The sequence below is a fragment of the Ammospiza nelsoni genome, chromosome W (assembly GCF_027579445.1).
Source record: "Ammospiza nelsoni isolate bAmmNel1 chromosome W, bAmmNel1.pri, whole genome shotgun sequence".
NCBI classification, from domain to species: Eukaryota; Metazoa; Chordata; class Aves; order Passeriformes; family Passerellidae; genus Ammospiza; species Ammospiza nelsoni.
In genome coordinates, this window is record NC_080668.1 from 6,471,774 (window position 1) to 6,489,753 (window position 17,980).

General features: G+C 40.8%; 1 pseudogene; it reads right to left on the bottom strand.

Annotated features, from left to right (window-relative positions):
* Window positions 1–1,417: 1,417 nt before the first annotated feature.
* LOC132086102 (NAD-dependent malic enzyme, mitochondrial-like) lies at window positions 1,418–17,311 on the bottom strand (annotated as a pseudogene).
* Between the last annotated feature and the right edge of the window lie 669 nt (window positions 17,312–17,980).

A 17,980-nucleotide genomic window follows, 5' to 3' on the forward strand; every position in this document is an offset into this window, starting at 1 on the left:
CCTTCTGATTCAAGAAACAAGATTCACCGTCTCTCTATCACCAGCAGCGACCCACACAGGTCGCAGTAATAACCATGCTATTGGTGAAAAGTTATAGTGACTTCACCTAACTTTCTAAAAATGCTTCGTCCAGCTGCAAAGTGCTCTTATCTTTCTTCTCTCGATCTCCTTGGTTACAGCCTTGGAGAGAGCTCCTTATCAGCTTCTTCTTACTTCTCGGCTTCTTCTCACTCCTTTAGCTAACAGGCCCACTGTTAGCCCCTTCCACAGCAGCTGATCCAGGGGAGGGTGAGGGGGGAGCAAAGGGCCCAGGGAGAAACAAAAGGGCCGATGACCCAGCCTGTTCTTCACTTTGCGTCTTCTGTGACTTCATTTTTGCTAATTGCTGTGCAGGTATAAGATACTTTGGTTTAGTACTCAGTTCAACTAACTGCTGAGCAAGCAAAGTATACACAGGTTTAATATAGTCTTTTGGAGATGAATACCTAGGAACAATGTTAGCCTGCCGTTTGATTCTCACTACAGCAAACCCTGGGGGAACCTCCACAGCAGCTGCAGCAGCCTCCTCAGATGGAGATTCATCAACAGGCTCAGCTTCATCTTCCTCCTGTTCCTCTCCTTCACTTTCTTGCTCTAATTCCTGTTCCTCCAACTCCTCCCCTCTATCTTGTTCTGCTTTCCATTCCTTCAACGCCTCATACAACAGTCTGCAGGTAGTAGCCAAATCGACAACCGTCTCATCCCCCTTAGATATCACTTCCCATAGTCTCTTCCCAACCTTTTTCCATGCCCGGACACTGAAGGCAGTGTTGGCATCAGCTTCAAAGTCCTTTTATTTACACCATATCAGTAAACTACGAAGAGCATAATCAGAAGCTTGAACTTTTTTTCTTTTCAATAAAGCTTTCCACGTGGACAAAGCAGTCTTTTCCTCGTTTGATAAATTATTTCCCAATTTTTTTCCCAATCGCTCACGGTGATGGTGGTCACAGGGGTCTTAGGATGAGGGAAGAGACGTAGAACTGACTCCATGTTACAGAAGGCTTGATTTATTATTTTATAATATATATTACATTAAAACTATATTAAAAGAATAGAAGGAAAAGTTCTCATCAGAAGGCTAGTCTAAGAATAGAAAAGAATGAATAACAAAAGGTCTGTGGCTCAGACAGAGAGAGAGCCAACTCTGCCGTGATTGGCCATTAATTCCAAACATCCACACGAGACCAATCACGGATCCACCTGTTGCATTCCACAGCAGCAGACAATCATTGTTTACATTTTGTTCCTGGAGCCTCTCAGCTTCTCAGAAGGAAAAATTCTAAGGAAGGATTTTTAATGAAAAGATGTCTGCGACAGCTCACCTCGAATCAGACATCTGAATTAGGTCCGGACCTCCACAACGTCCTTGCTGCCTTCACTCATTATTAGGATACCCTTCAACTTTTTCTCTTTCCTTTTTTACAGTCCAGTCGCAATCACGGCAGGCGCCCACCAGATGTCGCTAAAGAGCGTGACACAGCATAAAGCACCAAGACTCCATCAGAAGGTTGTATAAGAGCGATTTTATTATAGGAACATGCTGCCTTTATAGTTTTTCAGGATATTTACATTTACTTAACAGACACATACACTGCTCATTGGTCATAAGAAAGAAACAAAGTTCTCAATAGGTGAATAAGGAGCCATGTCATTCTGTGAGTCAACTAAAGTTCATGTCTTTTAACTTTCTCTCTTTCATCACGTTGTCATGGTGATAGCCTTGGTGTCTTCCTAGAGAGAGATACGGGGCTTTCCTTATCTTCAGGAAGCCTTTGCTAGCTCACAAGAACAGCACGAAAATGTCTTTCCTACAGAAAATCTTGAGTCCTTGCAAATGTTAAACACCTTTTACATCGTTATCTTTAAGCAGGTAGTTAAGTCTGTTTATCTGTTTTTGCTGCCTTTATATAAAAAGTTCTGAAATTGAATGCAGAGAATGTGAGTCTCTGCAAGTCCTATAGAATGAGAAAATATACAGTAACATCTCTTGTTGCTCTAGAGCACTTAGGAGAACTCACCTCTCCTGCTCCAAGGAACAGCACTTGCTGCTCTGCAAGTGGTTTACCAGTAGCTTTCTGTGCTCCCTGCAGTCCTACCAAGGCCACTGAATCTGTCCCTGAAAAAGCAATGCAAATCTAAGGTGAGTTGAACATATCTACATGGCAGATCATGGTTTTAGGCAAAACTTCTGCAAATACATAAAGGATCATAAACAAAGGGTATACCTTGAATATCATCATTGAAGGTACAATATTTCTCTATGTGTTTTCTTAAAAACCAAAAAGCATTTTGTTTTCCAAAGTCTTTAAATTGGATAAGTGTGTTCTGGCCATATTGAGATAGAGTTGAAATTTTCCAGAGAAAAAATTCATTTTGATTTAGGTGAAATGTACATCTTTGAACTAAGTCTGTAGCTTGCAAACATAGCTGTTTGGTCTGACTGCCTGTTCTGGCAAAAAACCTATGCTCTAAAGAAACTGCTTCAGCCGAAGGACAGAGATAAGGAAGGCCCCTTGAACTCTGAAACAAACTGAGAGGCTGCAGGAGACAGGGCAGGATGACCCAGGAGTTCTTTCTGTACTTTCTGTTAAAAAAACTAGCTGCAAGTGTAACGCGAAATCAGTAAAATTAATATTTATGAACCTGTTGGGAAATTCCAAGCATATGGATTAGTAAGGAAGATAAAAAGAGATCTGGAGTTCCCAGACGCACACATGTCCTTTTAAGGAGAGCCATGCCCACATGCGTGCAGCGCTGTAATAAACATACCGGCTTTATAACTTTCACAAAAGTTGTGGAGTTTGTTGGTTTTTTTCCCACAGTTCATTATGGCAAACCAGCCAGGAGACTTTCTGTCCTCGAAGGGGCAAGAGGAAAAAAGTACCCCTTGGCACGCCCTGGGGATGTTCCTTGGAGGGGCTCCGCTGGTCTCGGCTTGCATCCTGCTGGTGTGCAGATAAGTGGTATGTATCGAGGGGCCCTGGGGGAGAGAGAGAGAGATAGGATTGCTGAGTAATTCACTCAGAGATGTCTGAGTGTGCAGCCTCATTCCTGTGCCTGCAGGCAGCCCATCCGATAGAGCGGTTGTACTAGAAATGGGCGTTCATTGTTCTATAGGGTGACTGCTAGCAACTCCAGTGGTGAGTTGAGTGAACCCGTGTGTGTTTATGGTGTCCAGACATGTGTTTGTAATCGTGTGAGTGCGTGGTGCACGAAAGAGAGCGAACAAGTGAGTGTACCCACGGTGCGGGGGGAGGAGATCTACCCACATCTGAAGCGGCCAGATGAGGCCTGAGACGCCAGCTGGGGGAGGCTGTGGGGGCAGAGACCACCCTGCAGAGAAGTGGAAAAAGTAAAGAAACTTGGGTGAGGACATCTATTGTGTTTAAAGGTGGTGATTTGTGTAGATTGTGCACATTTTAACTGTGACTAGACAAACTCAGGAGGTTCCTCTGCCCCAGTGGTTTGGACTTGATCCCTAGAATTTTACTGTGTGCTGTTATTTTGATTGTGTCCGGAGTGTGTGAGGATCAGAGAAATCTGATGTGGGTAAATGCTGAAGTATTGTATGCTGAGTTGTGTTGAGAAAAGTGGGGACTTTGAGAGATACCCCCTTTCCCGGTGAGTTTGTGTAGTTCCTCCCCCGCATTACGGTAATTTGATTCTCAGGATTTTATGGTTGTGTTTGTGGAGATTTTAGGATTTTGTTTGCAACAAGTGTAGCATTTTACGCAGAAGAACTACAGTATGGTGATTTATGTTTAACTGTGGTAAAACAAATTAAAGGAATTCCAGGAATTCCCCTCCCACAGCAATTCAAGCTCTGACTCTTGTGAATTTGAGATGGGGGGGGGGTGTCTGTGTTTGTGGGCATATCAGAGTTTTTGTTGTAACAGGCACAGCCTTTTGCAAGGCAGTAAAGTGAGTGTCAGTGGAAAAAATGCTTTAATTAGATTGTGCTGGAAGAGAACTGGAAAAGACTGAGATTTTGTAAAACAGAGTTTAGATAGAGGAGACAAATGAGTTTCTATAAAGGGGTTTTATCAGACTTCAGCTGGTAATATAGTAAGTCTGGACTGAAAACAACCTGCTGTAAAGGTTAAGTGATAAACGCTGAAGTGATAAATGGAATAGCCTGCAGGCGATTCCCAGGAGTTTTTGGTGCATTGAGAGACTGGCACCTTGTGTGCAATGCAGAGTTTGTGAGAGGCGCTGGTATTGCTGTTCCATGCCCCAAGTGTAAATTGAAGGTTCCTGATCAAGCCGATTCAGAACCTGAGATCGTAAAGCTTATGTGTGGAGGATTTCATCTGATACCTGCCACCTGGAGGTCTGTGTGTGAGAAAAACTGAGAAAAGACAACGTGAGGCTTGGGTGGAAGCAAGATAGTATAAGGAGAAGGAGATAATGAGAACTAACCAGAGCAAAGAGGTTCCCGAACTAGCCCCTCTGGGAGGGGCTCACTGGGAGAAAGCTGGCAGTAGGGGCGGCTCGGAAAATAAAAAGATTTATAATACCTTATTGCAGTAAATGCTGTTTTAAGATGGGAAAGCAAATAAGATGAGATCTCATATGCTCATATGTTTTTCACCTTAAAGAATCACCCAGAATGGCAGAGTAACTGTGGGTTCAGAGCTCCCTCTGACCCACTGGTGCTAGCTCTTGAAAAAGAAAACAAAGCAAAGAGAAGGCAAATCAAATGTGTTGTTAAGCATGCAGTGTAAGACAGCAATGTATGAAATCAGACAAAGTTTATCATGCTGAAATTCAAAACCAAGTTCATATGATTTGTTAAAGGCTCCTCTTAAGGTAAGGGAGGATAAAGAGGACCTCCCCAAAAGGGAAGAGGACTTAGGCTCCAAAGGTATACACACTCACACCCATCCCCTCCTGGCAGTCCAATTTCATCCAGAACTAGGAGGTAACAGACCCTCTGTGAGAGGCAGTGAGACCAGAAGAAAGGAAAAGGGTAGAATTTTGATTGATACAGGGGCCATATATTCAGTTTTAAATAAAGCTTTAGTACTTGTGGAGAATGATCATATCATAGTGTGGGGAACAACTGGCCAGTCTGTGAGAAGGCATACTTTTGCAAACCTTTAAAGTAACATGTGTATTTACAAGTTTTTGTATATGCCCAATTCGCTAAACATTCTAAAATAGGGAGGTTACTATGTAGGTAAATGATCCAAAGTATATAAAGGTGTTAGGCTTAACATTACCAGCCATTGAAACTGAGAAGGAAATTAGTAAAGAGATATTAGGACAAGTGTTTTTGGGGGTATGGGCCCCTGATGTACCAGGGAGGGTGAAGCATGCCCCCCCCCGCATAGTAATCAAGCTTAAGGAAGGGACACAACCACTGAGAATTAAGCAGTACCCCCTGAAAAAGAAGATAGGCAAGAAATCAGCCCAATAATTGATAGTACAGGATTGAGGGCTGTCAATAAGATAACAAAGAATTTATATCCTGTGGTAGCAAATCCATATACTTTACTAACTTGTTTAACACCTGAAGTAACCTGGTTTACTGTTTTAGATCTGAAAGATGCTTTCTTTTGCCTCCCTATCCACAAAGCCAGCCAGAAAATTTTTTGCATTAAAATAGGAATGCCCTAAAAGCGGCCGCAAAACCCAGCTCACATGGTCTATGTGTCTCAAGGCTTCAAAAATTCCCCCACTCTGTTTGGAGAACAACTTGCAAAGATCCAGAGTCCTGGGAAACTCCACAGGAAGAAGGAGGAAGCCTTTAAAATTTATTAGGACTCCAGGGATACAGAGTACTAAAGAAAAAAGCACAGGTAGTGAAACAGAAGTTTATCCACCTGGGGTACAAGGTTACTGCTGGGCAACGGACTTTAGGGCAGGCTCACAAGGAAACATTATAAAAGAACTCTGAATTTTCTTAGGCATATCAGGGTAGTGCCAGCTGTGGGTTCATAATTACGGACTGTTTGTCAGAGAGAAATCTCCAGCAGACAAAGGAAGCCACACAGGCATTTCACCAGCTAAAGAGTGCCCTCATGTCAGCTCCAGCTTTGGGACTTCCAGATGTATGTAAACCATTCTTTCTATTCTCCCATGAAAAACAGGGAATTTCCCTGGGAATACTGGCTCAGGACTTGAGTCCATACTGGAGGGAAGTTGCTTACATTTCCAAGCAACTAGATGCAACAGCCAAAGGATGACCAGGTTGCCTCAGAGCTGTAGCACCAGGTGTGCTGAATATTCAAGAGGCACGCAAGTTTACCCTGGGACAGAAAATTACTGTGTTAGTGTCCCACACAGTGTCTGCAGTACTGGAAGTAAAGGGCGGCCACTGGCTTTCACCACAGAGGTTTCTGAAATACCAGGCCATCATGGTAGAACAAGATGATGTAGAGATAGTGGTAACTAATATTGTCAACCCAGCTTCTTTATCTCAGTGGAAATCAAAGAGAAGCAGTATACCACGATTGCCTGGAGACCATTGAAGCTACTTACTCCAGCCTCCAGCCACCCAGACTTGAAGTACACTCCTTTGGACGATGCAGAGATGGGAGTAGCTATGTTGCCAGTAGAAAGTGACATGCTGGGTACGCAGTGACTACATGCAGAGAAGTAACAGAATTCAGACCCTTACCAACAGGCAGCTCTGCACAGAAAGTTGAGATAATTGCACTGACTCATGTCTTGGAAATGGGAAAATGAAAGAGAATAAACATCTATACAGACTCGAGGTATGCATTTGGAGTTGTGCATGCACATGGAGACATCTGGAGAGAGAGAGGACTGCTGACCTCACAAGGAAAGAACATTAAACATGCACAAAGATAATCCGGCAGCTGGGAGCAGTTCAACTGCCTGAAAAGGTAGCAACTATGCATATTAAGGCACACAAGAGAGTGAGCTCAGAATTTGAGGAAGGAAATGAGCTGGCAGATGGAGAGGCAAAGGAAGCAGTGAAAGGTGAAGTAATTATGGACAAATTTCCCTTGAAGGTAAGACAGAATATAATAATAATACTAATCAAAAGGGACGTACAACCAAGAGGGGTGGGCTACCATTGAAAGGGAGCTGGTAATCACTTCCCATTTGTGCGGTCACTAGTATGGGAGGAGCACCAGAAAACACACTAGGGCCTAACTACTTAAAAACTTTTATAAAGTGTAGCTCCTTTCCCAGAATGGCCAAGGCTGCCAGTGTTACAGAGGACATCAAAATGAAGTGTTGACTTTTAACTAATAGTTTCCACAGGCTTTCTAGAACACATATCTGATTGAAAGAATCGTTGCCAGGAATTTATATGCCACTATTACTCAAGTGAACTGACAGTGTGATCTTGCCTCCAGACTAACCCCAAGAATACCCCCAGACCAAAACTAGGTCAGATAGGGAAGGGTCATGGACCTGGACAGCAGTGGTAAATTGACTTTTCAGAACTCCCAAGGAAAGGGGGGTGTCAGTATTTATGAGTATTGACAAATACGTTTTCAGGGTGGCCAGAAGTGTTCTCCACCAGAACTGTCAAGGCTTGAGAGGTGATAAGAGTAAACAATACTGCTTTCAGAGTTCCAGCCACAATACCTACATGGTGGCTTTAAGTAGACAGCTCAGAGAAAATTAAAAACATGTGGCTGGAACTCAGAGCAGGAAGCTAAGTGAATCAGTACATAACACAGCCTAGGAATTATGTATACTTTAAGTCACTTACAGAAAAGACTTTGGAACCACAGTAAGAAAGACCATTCCATGTGCTTCTCACCACCATCACCACCATCAAGTTTAAGAGGCAGAATGCCCGGATCCACCACACTCGAATGAAGCGCCCCAGAAGCCCCTTGGAAATTGACACCAAGAGACAATGAACTGGGACTGAAACTTATTTGAGCAAAATAAGTGTATTGCGGGGGTGGGGCAGGGGGCGTAGTTTGTAATTTTATTTATAGAATTGTTTTGTGTATAATTGTAATTGAAATCCTGGAATACCTCTATCCAAAACAATGCTGAATGCCCTTGTTCCCAGGTTTTAATCAGTATACTGGATCTATGAGACAGCTGGCCACTGCAGCAGGTGGCCTAGCAAAATTGAAACAGCCTTTACAGTCATCTCTATTGGTATTAGGAACTAGTCAGTGGCAGATTCAAAAGTACTGCCAAAGTGAGAAAAGGCGGGGGACCAAGACCACAAGTTAATAATAGAAGCGCTTAGTACGGTTCAAGATAATGTGTCTTTAGCTTTCAGTTGCATACAAGCACAGTTATGGATGCAGGCAATAGCAGCTTTGATCATACAGGAAGGGGGTGAAAGTAATTTTCCAGCTGAAATTTGGAAGATTGTCTGGGATTATGTGATTGATTTTAAAAGGAAGTTTCAATCCTGGTAAACTATGGTAAATGTCACCTATGATCCTGCTTCTAATGTGGCCACTGCCTTTGTGCTTACCATACGTAATGCCACTGTTTACGTTATCCACCCCATCATTGCACTAGGATTAAATAATGAAAAACCGGTGCTCTACCCTTCCGAACATAGGGTGTGGGCATGAAAGGTGAATGAAAAGTGGCAAACAATAAACTTAGAATCTTGTGTTATTAGGGAACAACTAGGAAGCAATACTATTAATGCTCAAGATGTGTGTCTAGACACCGAACAAAGTATTTGCCACTTTGAGATTCATCCAGGCACTAATCACTGTGCCTGTATATACTGGTAGAGGTGTATGCTTGAGAAACTTCCTTATCAAATGTACAGGGTAAAGCATTAAGGCACACTTATTGTCGTAGGGATTTGTATTAAGTAAAAGAATTTACTTATTTCTTTTAGGAATGGGAGGAATGAGACAGAATGGAAATTTTCCAGAGTAGAAACTGATTTTGATTTAGGTGAAATGTACATCTTTGAATTAAGTCTGTAGCTTGCAAACATAGCTGCTTGGTCTGACTGCCTGTTCTCGCAAAAAGCCTATCCTCTAAGAAACTGCTTCAGCCAAAGGAAAGAGATAAAGAAGAGCCCCTTGAACTCTGAAACAGACAGAGAGGCTGCAGGAGACAGGGCAGGCTAACCCAGGAGGTCTTTCTGTACTTTCTGACAAAAATCTAACTACAAGTGTAACACAAAATCAGTAAAATGAATATTTATGAACCTGTTGGGAAATTCCAAGCATATGGATTAGTAAGGAAGATAGAAAGAGATCTGGGGTTCCCAGATGCATGCATGTCCTTTTAAGAGGAATGATCCTGACATGCGTCCAGTGCTGTAATAAACATACCGGCTTTATAACTTTCATAAAAGTTGTGTAGTTTGTTTCTTTTTCCACAATTCAATACCTATAGGACATGGCAAATATTGCTATCACTAGCTACAAAGAAATATAATCCTTTTAAAACAAATTCTGCATGTAATAATTATCTTTGGAAACAGGATGTCTTCAGGCCTTTCACTGCTTAAAACGGTTCCATTTCCATTCTGTGCATATTTAACAAATAACTACAAGCAGCATGTTCTAAATCACAGAGAAAATCACTACAGAGCCAAAAATGCACTCATGTATTTTGACTTTTAGTTCTATCTTTATTCCTTAAATGACTGTTTCTAGGACAGTGCATTAGGGGGGGGTTTCGTGCCAGCAGTTTTGCCATACTTCCATGCAGAATATTCAGTGTCATATCTGTCTGTAATGGCTTACATAAATTCCTCAATTAGGTCATCATAGACCTGTGAGCGATTCCTTTTTTGGTATAGGCCTATATAAAATGGATCTTTTAAGAGTGTCTGAAAATGAATAAATCAAAGAGAGCAGTAGGATGAATCACTTCCTCAGTAAATGTTTTCCAGAATTCACAGTAACATATTTCACACCAAAAGATACTGCTTTTATATAACCACTCTAACTGCCTCAAGTATATATCAATGTTCAGTAATTTCAGCTAGCACTTGAGGTTGGTGATGGCTGCTTTTAAAACAGAACAAATCATTACTATGAACAAACTGCTTTAATAAATCTGATTCACATTTCCAGCTTCTTAAAGTCAGGTCAACCTGACTGTCCATTTTAATGTCCCAGCATTCAAATTACTTCCAAATGCACCATTTCACTGCCAAATTAACTGGTGTTTTTCAATCACTGATATGTAACTGTACAGTGGATTCCAAATCATTTACCCTTACATAAAATAGTTGGTTTTGTACTGAATAAAAATGCTCAAATAAAAATTTTCTCTTATGGTACTAAATACTCAAATACTTTTCATAGTGATAACTTAGGGCAGGTCAAGTTCAGTCAAACTCACTGTATTATCAGTTCCAATGTTGATGCACACAGGCAAGCATTTATCTGGATGTATTCCTGCACAGGCTGTATACAAACAGTTTTCCTACTGGAATTCCTATCCCATACACAAGACCCAATATTATTTCTCCATCAGTAATGACAACAGCCTGAAAACAAAAGCAGGTAAAATTATAATCATTGTAATTTATAAAGTTTAGAGCAATACCAGTTGAGGGGTTTTTACTGGGGAAAAAATCAGGTATGCTTGCACAGTCAAACAAAGAATAGATTACAAGGAATATTTCAGTTGAAGCAATAATGCTTAAATGATAGAATCTGCTATGCTCTTTTTTCTTTGCTGAAATCAACTACCCAAATCCTTGAAAGCTAAGTGAGAAGGATCCATGCTGCTGTGTGGACCTGCAGCTTGTAACTTGGGTTTATGATTTCCACTTGTAAATCCAGACATCAAAAATTTGTACAATTCTATGATGATATAAAGTATCAATCACCTCATCTCCCCTTGTGGTTCTCAATCCCACTGGCTGATACAGGATTTAACAGGAAAATTTGTGTTTTCCACCTACTAATGTGTCCTAATCCAAAGACAAGATCACCTTTCCTACTGCTATGTAACACAGTAAGCAAGACCCAGAGTGCATCCCTTAACTTTATGAAGTAAAATAAAAAGTTTGGCAAGTGTAGTTCTCATCATCATTGTTTACTCAATCCATAAACCTCATATTCAGGATAAAATGTTGCTCTTCAAGATATGCATTATCTTCATTAGCTATATTTTGCCATCATGGTCAAACAGCCAAGGATGCATTATTAAGTATTTACATTTCCATCAAATACTAATAAATCTTAAGAAGCTCAACTAGGATTAAAGAACAACTAGAAAAATAATTATATAGTGGTAGTATCTTAACATCATTCTCTGGCCAGTTGTTCACAATTGACCTTACATGGCCTCTGTCTGAGATAGAGATAAATAAGCCTCTGAAAGAAAAAAAAGTAAAAACATTTTATAGGTGGCAATTAGAATTTTCCCCTTGCTTTGTAAAGCTAAATGTAAAATTGAAAGCATTGTAATAATGGATATAAATTACTCAAAGGAGAATTTCTAATACAAGTGCCTATTTGGCTACTTTGACACTCTAAAATAAGAACACAGAGAAAATACTTTTCATTATGCTACCTGGATTTTACACTATTACAGATATTCACCTTTAGAACTCCTCTAGGGCAAAACACCTCTGGTGTTATCAGACATTATATGAAAAGGGAACATGATCCTAAAGTGTGGCTTTACCTTAATGAATCTCTGTTCATTACATTACACAAGATGAGGGGAGAGAAAAGAAAGGAAAGACAGGGATTGAGCATACTGTCTTCTCCAAGACCAAGAGAACACTGCTTCCCACTGCTGAGTGCTCCTTCATAGGAACATGGGAGGAGAGGCAAAGGAGCAGAAAGGAGCAGAGGTGAAGTGTCTGTATTTCTTCTGCTCGAGTAAGCCCTCTTGCTAGGAGAAAAGGCAGCATGAAAAGCTCAGCAGAGGTGGTAACCGATAAATTACCAACACTTGGAAAGTGCTGGTTCTTGGAAAGAAAGGAAGTTGAATACCAACCCTAGTTCCAATCCATGCTGCTGTTTCTTGTACAGACAACTTCTAGAGGGGGACGGTTTTCAAACTGGTCTTTAATACATACAGAGACATGGAAGAGGAAAGGAAGTATGTGAGAACTAAGAGTACATCTTTGACATCCCCTGCCTCACATCAAGAACAAAACCATGCGTTTCTTACTGTTTTTATCATAGCATCCATGTCCTCATGGCAGCAAAGGATTAGCCCTTCTTCCACACAGCATCCAAACTCTCAAGCAAAAGGACTCTAGAAATATACTTTGAATTGTGGTGAGAATATAATGGAAATGAGCTGAAATGACTGCCAGTCTGAACTGGTTTCCTCAACAGAGATAATAACCTGAAGAGATGTTTTAAAGTCACTGCTGAACCCAGACCAGATCCCAACCAAGCTATATTTACTGTGTCAGAATAACTGAAATCTGACTCCCAGTAGCACAGCTTTAATACAGGGGCTATCTGCATCCAATGGAATCTGCTGAGCTACCATGAGTCAAGCCTGTCTCTTCCTGCTTTGCCAACATCTGTCCTCACCCACTGCTCACTGGCCTCTGCTCCTGCATTTAAGATGTCATGCCGTGCTGCTCTGCAGAGCATTGTGAAAATTTCTCCAGCACTGGGCCCCTTTGCTACCAGCACAAAAACATTGGTCACAGTTCCAATCCTGCCAGAACCATGATTAGCCTGAGTTTCCTCCAGCAAATCTGCTGTACAGGGATGCAGGCACTCATGTTTCTGCCTCTGTGCAGGCTGTGTGCAGGATTGCACAGGAGAATATACCTAATGAATCTACCTGAAGTTACCCTTCCTGAACAGAGGGTGAGATCAGATGACCTCCAGAAATCCCTTTCAATCTACACTTTCCTCCAAATGTTCTGTCCTGACACAGATCCTCAGACTCACAGATGTGATTTGGAGTTGGAGAAAGCCACAGCACTCTCCTCAGAATTAAAGAGCTGTACTGCATCTAGGAAGAGCTGGAAATGGGGCTGAAGCCCTGCACTTGTAGTATTTAGTGACACATTATCACTTCTGTTTTCAAATGTTCTGTTTTCCAATATAAACTGGGTCTTGAGATATTATTTAATCAACTTTTACTGCCCTGAATTGGCACAAATCTTGTGTAGTTGAATCCAAAGAAAAATGAAATTTCCAAACTTCAGGCAAGTATACAGAGAAAATTATAACAAAAGTAGCAGCAATATAGATCTATTGTTCTTACTTTGGTCTCCTGAAGATGTGTCCATACTGGGAGCAGGCAAGGCCTACTGTTGGTGTGTATGCAATTGGCATTAACTGTTCAATATAATCTTGTAATACTCTATAGAATAACTTTTAATTTCTCTCTTGGATTCCCATTATGTAGATATACCTAAAATTAGCATAAAGAAAAAAAAAAAAAACAAAACAAAACAACCCAACCATTTATTGTTTCACATTTATTCTTATAAAACGATGTGAAAAATGCCAAAGCAAAATCCACACTTGCTTAATATTATTTCTTCATGGAATTCCTGCTTTCACTCAAGTCAGGCTTTAAGCACTAAGCAAAAGTTGGAAAAGAGAGAGTAGCAGTACTAAACAGCTGAAATAAAAATACTGGATGTGACATACCATGCATGCTAACAAGTTAATGTGCAAACATGCATTATGATAAAAGATAACTCATGGATTTGTTACAGGATACAGCTGGGAGTCTCATTACTGCTAAAAAAAAATTAACAATTAAAGTCTTTCACCCCAAAAATGTAAGGTCCTAACAGGTCTTGCTAATCCTAACATTAACACAGTTATAAAACAAATTAACTTCTTACAAAAAGTTAATATTGAAGGATTTACCTAGGTGTGTAAATTAAATCTGCATTTTTGCAAATTTACCTACCAGTCTACATGTACCAAATCATATTCAGTCTTGCTGACCCGACAGCAAAGATAATGAATTAGCAATTCTTCTTAGGTTACAGCAACCAGTACGGATTACATGACTGTTTCAGATCAGCAAGTGATATGATGTGGATTTAAGTAATCTTTGCATTTTCATGAGAACAAAAGCTTATTGATATGGTCCAGTAAGCCTCAAACCATTCCGGTGTTTCTCTTGCCTTTAGGAGACTGCTTAAGATTACATGCAGATATGCAAAGGCTTATATGGAAACAGTAACAGGATGCTAAAAATATGTTATTCTAAAAAAAAAAAGGAAATAAAACCCAAAACAAATCGAAATCCTTCACATTCTTTTTATTTCTAACCAAAGTAGTAGGTTAAAGAAAAAAAGGACTAGTATAGAAAAAAATTACACATTATGAGACTCAAAATTCTAACCCTGTGATTCCTTTCTAACATTAACTGCTATATATGATAAACACTGTTTTTCATAACTATTAAACTCTTGATTTACCTTCATTCTAACATCTTTTATCAGCATGGGCTAGCTGTTCCTTCCTTTCCTCCAATAGTTCTATGCTCAAACAACCTGCCAAACAAATTTATATATTCCAGAAATACATATTACAGATTACAGCAAGATATGCAGCTTTGTTACTGGCTAATTTGCACACATTCTTTTTCGTTACCTTATGACTATGGAATATGAGAAAAAAGCTCCCCAACCACATTTAGCCACATGATGAATGCATGATTGATTAAAGCAGTTTTCTGAGCAAAAGTGAAAAATAACCTCTGACAAAAACCCAGTGGAGGCACAAAAACTTTGGTTATCCCCATACAGTATTTTTCAGCAATTTCCATTTATTGTATGACAAAACAAGGTCAGAGGAGTGCTTACTTTTCCAAGGGGTCTGTCTGTCATTTTTGAAAAATTCTTATGGAAAAGTAAGGCTTGAATGTCTTGTGTCTCTATTTTAGGAGGCAGAAGTCTTTGCAACTCAAGCATTTGTCGTTCATGTAATGTAAAGGCCATACCCTGCAAACAAGAGAGGTGAGAAGTAGCAGTTCTTCCTCTAGCATTTCTCTGTGTAGTGTATTTCAGTTTGACACTTCTGACTATCCACTGCATTCTTTTCTCGTTGCAGGTGCCACAGCAAGCAGAGTTTTGTCAGGAAAATTAATCCACAAACATCAGAGGTTTATGTCCAAAAAGGAGACAGACGAGTCCTTTTACTTTATTAGAATAAAGGGAGAGGCCATAGGGCATTCTCCTGGGGTCTCTCAAATTTTTGGAGGATGCAGTCTCCTTTTCATCCTAATTTCCCGGTCACGTTTCCCTTCTCTCTTTCCCCATTGGCTGAGGTACTTGAGAGGTAGAGACTTCCCGGAACTCCTGATACCAAAGACTTCCCTCTAATGTATAACCTTCCCTTTTAATTTTTTAGTCTTATGGAATTTAGGGGTTTTCCCCATTGTTTCTTTCATCTTTCAATATCCAATTTCATTTATCAGCAAACCTACAATTTATTTGTAAAAGCAAATATCTTTTTCCATTCATCAACCAGTGGGATTCTTCCCATTGTTTCTTTCAACTCAGTGCTACTTTTATCTACCAGCAGACCCACAGCTTGTTTGTAAAGACAAATCCATCATTGCTCTCAGTTTGGATATATTTGTCTCTGCTGGGGTTCTCCTCATCTTCTTTCGGTATCCCTTTTGAGCACAACTTTTCCACAACCCTGAGACCTTATGCCCTTTGCCAGATTTCATTTTCCTCTGTGAAACTGGAGAACAACTAAGCAATCCCACTGCAGACAAAGGTTTAAAAGGAAAATAGCAGCTGCTTGAATTGCTTCATAGGAACATAAGGTTGACCAAGAACATGTGGACCATCCAGTCTGGTCCATACAATCATGGACAATAATATTTAGTTCACAAAGGTTTATATGAATGCCTCTGTTGGTTGCTTTTTTCTACATATTTTCAGTAATCCAAACAGATCCCAAATTATTGAACTGTCCTAATACTTCTATTGAGATCACAATTCAACCAAAATCCTTCATTTTTACTTAAAGCTTGAACTAATCTATTTGTCTGCTACCAAAACACCTCATTTGTAACAAATTAGGTTTCTGAACAGTTAAACCACAAAAATATCCCATCATGTCCATTTTTCTCTGTTTCAAGGTAAACGAAGAGTTTAATTTTATTGTTATTTAAATATTCTAAATTATTTAACAATGACATTCAATAAAACTGGCTTTTCACTTAGAACACAAAAAAGCCTGCCGTGAGCTACCTGCTAAGTGGAGACTGACAGGCATCTTCATGGAGCAGTTAATTCCTAGGTGTAACTTTGCAAAATGTTAACTGATTCAAGTCGAGATTCACAGCCAACCTATCTCAAAGTGTTGACCCCATTTCCAACAACAATTAAACCCACTTTAAGTTTGCCACTTCAAAAGAGCAATGATAAACTTTCCTTGTCACACTATCCAACTGGGGCAGTTCAGTGAATGATTAATATTTGTGATGCAGGAGCCAAAAACTCAGGAAAGCCTTTGCTGTGTCAAGGTTGTGCATCAATCTGTGAGCAAAAGGAGAATCTGATAGGAAAATGTCTGATAGTTGTAATGTTTTAAAAGAGATGGAAACAAGAAACATCAGTTCTGCTCACAAACAACACTTCCTTAGCTTACTAAAGCAGTTAGATTAAAAAAACAAGATCGCATTTAACTTTCCCCACCCTGGAAGCATAATCTTACTGTTAAGTTGAAAAAAAAAGGTTTAAAAAAGCTTTCTAAGGTTTGTTTTGCACCTTTGTCATGGTTTGACGCTGGCACAATGCCAGTGTCCCAATGAAAATACATTCTCCCTAGTGTCTGCTGTGAGATGTGACCAGAAATAGAGCAAAGCAGGCTCCAGCTTAGGAATAAAGGAAAGAATTTTATTAACTTGCAATATGAAAAAAAAGGAACACACAGAACTCAGAATGAAAACCTTCCAAAAACATTCCTCCTCCCATTCCTCCTCCTCCCCAATTTCCACCCCCACATGAAATAGAACCTTAGATTCTCAATCCAGTTACCACCCCTCAGATAATAAATTCTCAGTTCGTCACCATCCTTCAGATAATAAATTCTCGGTTCATCAAGAAGAGAGGAGTCCCTCCTGTACCATAGGCTTCCCCAGGAAACAAAGTTGAAACTTCTTGTGTTTCCATGTCACACGTGGCACCACCCAGAGAACATTTGCCATCCTGATATCTTCCTTCCATGTACAGTGCTCTCACCACTGCACATGGACCAGAGCTGATTCTAGGGTTCCCCTTTTAAGGATGCTTTGCCAAATTCTAAAAAAGCAACAGTCTCTCACTTTCAGGACACCAGTCCCCCCCAAATGCACCCCCTGGGGCCGAGGGGTCTCGAGAACAGACATCTTCTTCACTGAAGATCGAGGGCACCACCACCCTCCGCATCCGTCGTCTCTGTTCATGCCACTCCACATAATATCACTGCACTCTCTTGGCTCCAAGCCATTGCCTCCCCCCAAATGCAGTCTCTGTGTTACAGGAAAACAAAAGTTCTGTCCACAGCTTTACAAGAAAAGTTCAGACAAAGGCCATTCCATCATCTCCTCCCACCTAGGATTCTTCTCAACTCTTCTGACATCTTTCACTTGCTCAAACCTTCACCACACTTGCCCATTTCCTTCCATTTTATGTTTGTCTCTCTCCTAGGAGGGTTTAATGTTCTGCAAATTTTCATTGTCCAAGAAAAGGGTTTAAATCTCAGGCTCTGCCTGCCCAGAACTCCCATGGCTACCCTGCTGGGCACCTTCTTGGGCACCTTCTTGCTGCACCCCCCCCCTTCTCCTTCTTGGCCGACCATGCTGCCAACACATGATATCGAATTTCAAGGTGGCACAAGCACAGGCACAGGCTCTCTCCCTCTCTCTCCCGGGGTGGGGGGGCTGCCCAATACCTCTCAGTGTTCCTCAACCCTTTCATCCTGCAATGGCCTTCACCTCCCTTCTCTGTCCAAGGCTCCAGCCTACCTCAACCACGGCCACATGGCTTCCCCTCCCCCACCCAGCCGGCAGCTGGGCAGGGGAGCTGTGACCTCCTTCACCCACCGGAACCAAGAGA